The following is a 6000-nucleotide window of genomic DNA, read 5'->3' on the forward strand; positions in this document are numbered from 1 at the left end:
AACAGGAAACCAGCTGCTGGAGGAGGCTGATTAATGTGTAGTCACTTCCTCCTTCCCAACTAAGCTTAATGGAATCTGGATCTAAGAGTGAATCAACCTCTCCCAACTTTCTTCTGAATGAACTTTTGACAGTCTTCCCTCTGATTACAAACTTCAGAGACTGTCTTTTGTATACTAAATAGCTAATTTATTTCTGGGGAAAGAAATATAAAAAAAGGGAAAAGTTAGGACAGAGGGACTGGGGACACACTACCCCTATCTTTTCTATAGCTATATTTGATGGTAGATTAAACTGTCTTTCAAGGGTGAAATGATTATTCATGATCTTCAATAACAAAACAGAAACACTTATTCAACACAAGCCAGGTAGGAAAAGGAATATGGAAAACCAACTCTACTCCCTAGCTCTGGTCAGAGTCTCTGGTGAGAGAGTGAGTCAGAGAAGTGAGAGTGACCAGACCAAACTCTGGCCTATGGTTTTTCTCCTTTGAATCTTCTTTGGAATTCCATGAAATTCTCTTCCCCTGCTGGCTCATGTTCCATCTGCTTCTCTTGGGTTCATTTTCATTACCTTTCAGGTTTTACTCTGCTTTTTGCCATTCTTCCTTGATTACAAATCCCCCATTTTTTGTTGTCAAACAAAGCAAAGACTCCATTTGCCTATTATTTATACTCACCTGAATTATATGCTAATTTATTCCAATTGTCTATTCTATGAGGATATACTATTCTAAATATGCCACTCTTCTAATCTATCTAAATTTTGATCTAAGATTTGGGTTGTAGAAAAATAGGAAAGGTAGTGAAAAGGAAATTACAATGCAGAAATATGGTTTTGAACAAAAATAACCAAATCAACAATTATAACAGTTTTACAACAAAGCTAGCTTTCCTATCACAATGAACTATAACATAGTCTAAGTAAGAGCTTTCATTAACTATTAATTCCTAAGGTAACTATGTTTCTTATCTTATAAGATATAACACCATTCTGTCCCTAATCTACCTAGAGTTTCAAACTTCCCTAAGCTACACTTTTCTGTGTGTTAGATATTAGAAAATTTTAGTATCCTACAAATTTAATATTAGTAAATTAATTCTTTAGTATTTTACAAATTTACATTGCTATTTCTGTACAGACTTTTTATATGTACATTATACTACATTTGCATATGATTTCTGATCATTCAGACAAGAATCATTATGTAGCTTCCTGTCTGCCTGAGTCTTGTAGAAGCTTAAAAAATGTCAGTATGATTTATGTGTATGCACTATTTATGAGTTGTCACATACTTACCCATCCATGAGAGTTCTACATATTATGCTCTTGTATGAATATGTATGCATGTACCTATATGTGAAGTTGACATGTATGACAAAATCTTATGCGACCCCTCATCATCAGTCCTAGATTTCAAAATTCTTTTGTTGTCCTTGGTATTGATTGCTTGACAGGTCCTGAGCCTTCATCTGTACCGCATTCACGTGTTGCCTGTTGTCTCCCCTTGATCGATATCCTATATTCACTGATGAGTTTAACATACAGGATCATGTGTGTTTATAAGATTATCATATGCATGTGTGTAAGACTGACTTTTCTTCATGTGTGCATATGCATGGAAGTAAGTGTGTACTCTTCATGCATGCATGTCAGTCTTCTTTGGTTTGACTCTTCATGAGTGGATGCTGTGATAGAGATATGAAGAGATACATTTTTTCAGAACTGGAGATTTAGCTCTAAGATGCAAAACGCAGGATTCCAATGGAATGCCCTCGGGTTGTTGGCAGGTGGAGCTGTTGGGGGTTTTCTCGCCACATTTGGAGAGGAGAAACTTGGCTTTTGAACTTAGTCTCTGTCTCTCTGGCTCTGAGGAGTTGAAGCTGACCAGGGGGCTTTTGAACTTGGTCTCTGTCTCTCTGGCTCTGGGCAGTTGGAGCTGAGGAGGGGACTTTTGGCCTCTGTGTCTGGGACTGAAGTCACTCTTTTCCCTGGAGGCTTTTGGCTGGCCACACTAAGAAGAGAAACTGGGCTTTTGAACTTGGTCTCTGTCTCTCTGGCTCTGAGCAGTTGGAGTTGACCGGGGGCTTTTTGGTCTCTGGATCACTGACTGGGGGACACACATTTGCTCTCTGGAGGTTTGAAGTTGGCTGAGAGACTTTTGTGAAGCTGACTTGGCTTTTGGACTTTGTCTCTGGCTCTGAGCAGTTGAAGTTGACACTGAATAGAGAAACTTGGCTAAAGAAGAACAAAGTAGATCTTGAAAAGCCATTGTCCTCCATCTCCCTGTCTCAGAGTCACAGTTTGTGACTTGAGTACTTCCTCAATCCTTTCTAAATTCAATCATTTTTCCCATCCTGTTATCCCAATAAATCCTTCACCTGAGAAAGAAACTTAGAGTATTTTATAATTCACTTGGGGGGAGGGAAAATTGGGAGGAGAAGGGTAGCATGAGGAAGAGGGTTGGAGGAGGGAGTGAGGGAGGAAAGAGGATAGGAAATAGATCAGCCATCGTTAGGGATCAATAGGCAGATTCCCCCAGAGCAGTCCCTTGTATACCAGTATCCCTGTGTGTGTGGTAGCATCCTCCAGCATCATTTCTGTGTCTACCTCCATTACCACTAAGCAGGTTTAGGTTCCAGTAGCATCCCTCTCTAGTAAAAGCCAGAGAACAACAGCCATCAACAGCCATTGTGAAGTAACAGGTTCCCTTCAGTTTACCTTCTCCATTTTAAGTAGTAATAGTTTTCTTTAGCTTACATTCTTTATTTCAAAACATGTATTCTAAGATGTGAAATATTCATGTGTGTGTAAGTAATATAATTTCAATCAGATTAATATGCATGTCCTATAGTTTGAAATTTGATATTGACTTTTATGACTTGGTGTCTTGTTCTTTGGAGTTCTGGTTTGCTGGAGATAATATCGGGAGATTTTAATATTTGACTTATTTTTGGAGATATAAATTTTCATTTATCTTTGATTTATACTTTCTTGTTGGTATAGATAAATATTATTCACAATGTTGTTTGTTTTTAGCAGAGATGTGTTTTCCTTGTTAATTAACTTTGTTTTACTATTAGCAGAGATCTGTTCTTATCTGGAGCTATTTCTTGATACCTGGGACTATCTCATCATTATCTTTGTTTTGCAGTGCTTTTATTGTGTCTTTTCTTGTACTCTCATGTTTCTCATTTATGGGGAACACTGAAGTTATTATTAGGGCATTTGACATTACTGTAGATTTTATCTATATTCCTTTTGCATTCTATTCAAGATTTTCTTACACATATTTTGTGTTGCTGTCAATTGCGGGGATAATGCTGTTTTACATGCAAGGCATGATACCACGGATCCTTTCCAGAAACCTTGACGGAAGTGGGAGTAATCATAATTACTTCTAGAGGGCCTATCCATCTTGGCTCTGTCGATATTTCTCTAACAAAATTCTTCACATACACTTTATCACCAGTGATATCATGTAGTGAGAAATCCAGTGGTACCCTTTATACTAATAATCCTAGCTTTCTTAATTCTTCTGACCTATTTTGTATTTCTACTAAATAGGTATGGAGTTGGCATTCTCCTTTTAGCATGGATACATGTGATGGTTTTGCTGTTCTACCATGCTGCAAAAGTTGACCATATAGAATATCAAACAGGGAGATATGCAAATCACCTCTGGGTCTTATCTTTAGTTGAAATAAAGGTAAAGGAAGAACATCTTTCCATTTCAAGTGTGTTTGTGCACAGAGTTTCCTTATGGTTATTTTCAATTCATTATTCATGCGTTCAACTTGCCCTGAACTCTGAGGTCTATATACATCATGCAAACTACTTTTTATACCCAAGTTCTTATAAACTTCTTGCAGGATTTGAAAAGTGAAACTTGTCCCCCTGTCCAAGTCAATAAGCCATACCAAGGAATTATTTATTTCAGTAATGATTTTACTACTGTGGCTGTGTTGTTGCACCTAATCGATTATGCCTCAACCCATCTTGTCAAATGATCCACAATAACCAGTGCATATTTGAATGCCTTGTCATTTGGCATGGAAGTATAGTCTATTTGCAGACATATAGCTTAAAGGTCTGCCTCCCAATGCTATGTTCTTAAAATGAAGCTGTTTAAATTTCCTACATATGTCACATACTTGACAAACTCTGATAGCATTTGTAGATATCCTTGGGGCAGTCCAAAATCGCTGTACCACATTGAGAATGGATTGCACTCCATAATGACCTTTGGACTAAATCATATTACAAAGATGTTGGTATAACTTTTTGGGGAAAATAGGCTTTCCACCTTGAGCCAACCAGATGAACTTCACTAATTTGGCTCCTAGATGTTTTTGTCTTTTTCCATGACTGAACCTCATCCCTATGGTAAGCTTAGGTAAGATCATGCTTTTCCACCAGGGAAAGATTCAGAACATCATAGGGACCAAATGTGGCTGCATATTTAGCTATTATATCTGCTCTTTGATTTCCCAGGGAAATTTTATCCTTGTCATAGGTATGTACTTTGCAATGAATAACTACAATTTCCATTGGCAAGTCGACAGCAGCTATCAGACAAAATATCAGGCCTTTATATGCAATTGGTTTTACAGCTGTTGTAATAAAACCTCTGTTTTTTCCAAGTAAAAGCATTAGAGTGAACAATTGAAAAAATGTAAGTGGAATCTGTGTAAATGTTAACCCTTTTGGCTTTTGCCAACTTGAGAGCTGGGTGCAATACTTTTAACTATACCCCCTGGGTGTTGACATGACTATGTAGTGATTCATGCCAAAGCATCCTATCATTATTCACCATTGCTGCACCTGTGACCCTGTGTCCTCTATAGATGTATGAGGATCCATCAAAGTATAACTCCATGTCCGGGTCACTAAGGGGTGCATCTTTAAGATCTTCCCTAGGCTTATACATTATTTCCACCATTTGGTTACAATAATGTAGTGATTCAGCACTCACTGGCAAATCTAGAATCAGAGTAGCTGGATTAAAAAGTGCACACCTTTGGATGGTTATGTTGTCATTCCCCAGCAAAATGATCTCATACTGAGACAGCCTGGCAGATGTGAATGCATGCACATTCTGTGACCTTAAGAGTTTTTCAATTTGGTGTGCAGAATATACATTCAGCTTGCATCCCAGTACAATGTCATTTGCTTTCTTCACCACGAGAGGTGTTGCAACAATGCTCTTCAAGCAATGTACCGCTGTGTTGAGAATCATACTGTAGAATGCTATAGGTCTTCAATTTAACCCAAAATATGGTGCCAATACCCCAGATGCTATGCCCTCAGCTTCATGAACATACAAATGGAACTCCTCCTGTAGTTTGGTATCCCTAAAGCTGGAGCTGAGAATAGCTTGTTTTAACTTTGACAAAGCATGGAGATGTTCTTTAGTTAATTGCAATGGTTCTTTTATATCATTCTTTGTCAAGTCAGACAAGCACTTTGAAATATTGGATTATCCTATGATATATACTGTCATGAGAAACCAGCAACCCCTAGGAATTCTCTGAGTTATTTCTTAGTCCTAGAAATGCTTAGTTTCTGTATATCTGCTATTCTTTTGCATGAGATTTCCTGGTACCCTCTTCCAGGATAAATCCTAAATATTCTACTTTGGGGAGTACCCATTGAATCTTCTTCTTAGAGACCTTGTGTCCTCTCTTATAAAGTGCTATTGGTAGTCTTTTTAACTCTTCTAAGCATGTCTTTGGATCTGGAGATGCTAGAAGTAAATCATCAACATAGTGAAGCAACTTCCTATGCTTGAATCCGATAGTTGCTAGGTCTCTCTGAAGCAATTGACAGAATATAGAGGCTGATTCACAACAGCCCTGGACAATCCTCATCTAGCAGTTGGGTGGAATTTGTGTAATAATATCATTCAGTGAAGGTGTAATGGTATGAGTCTTCTTGATAAAGCTTTTCACTACCCTAAGATATATCTCCAGGCAAAAGTTGATCTTGGTGTAGGGTGTGAG

This window comes from Monodelphis domestica, chromosome 6 (assembly GCF_027887165.1).
Source record: "Monodelphis domestica isolate mMonDom1 chromosome 6, mMonDom1.pri, whole genome shotgun sequence".
NCBI lineage: Eukaryota > Metazoa > Chordata > Mammalia > Didelphimorphia > Didelphidae > Monodelphis > Monodelphis domestica.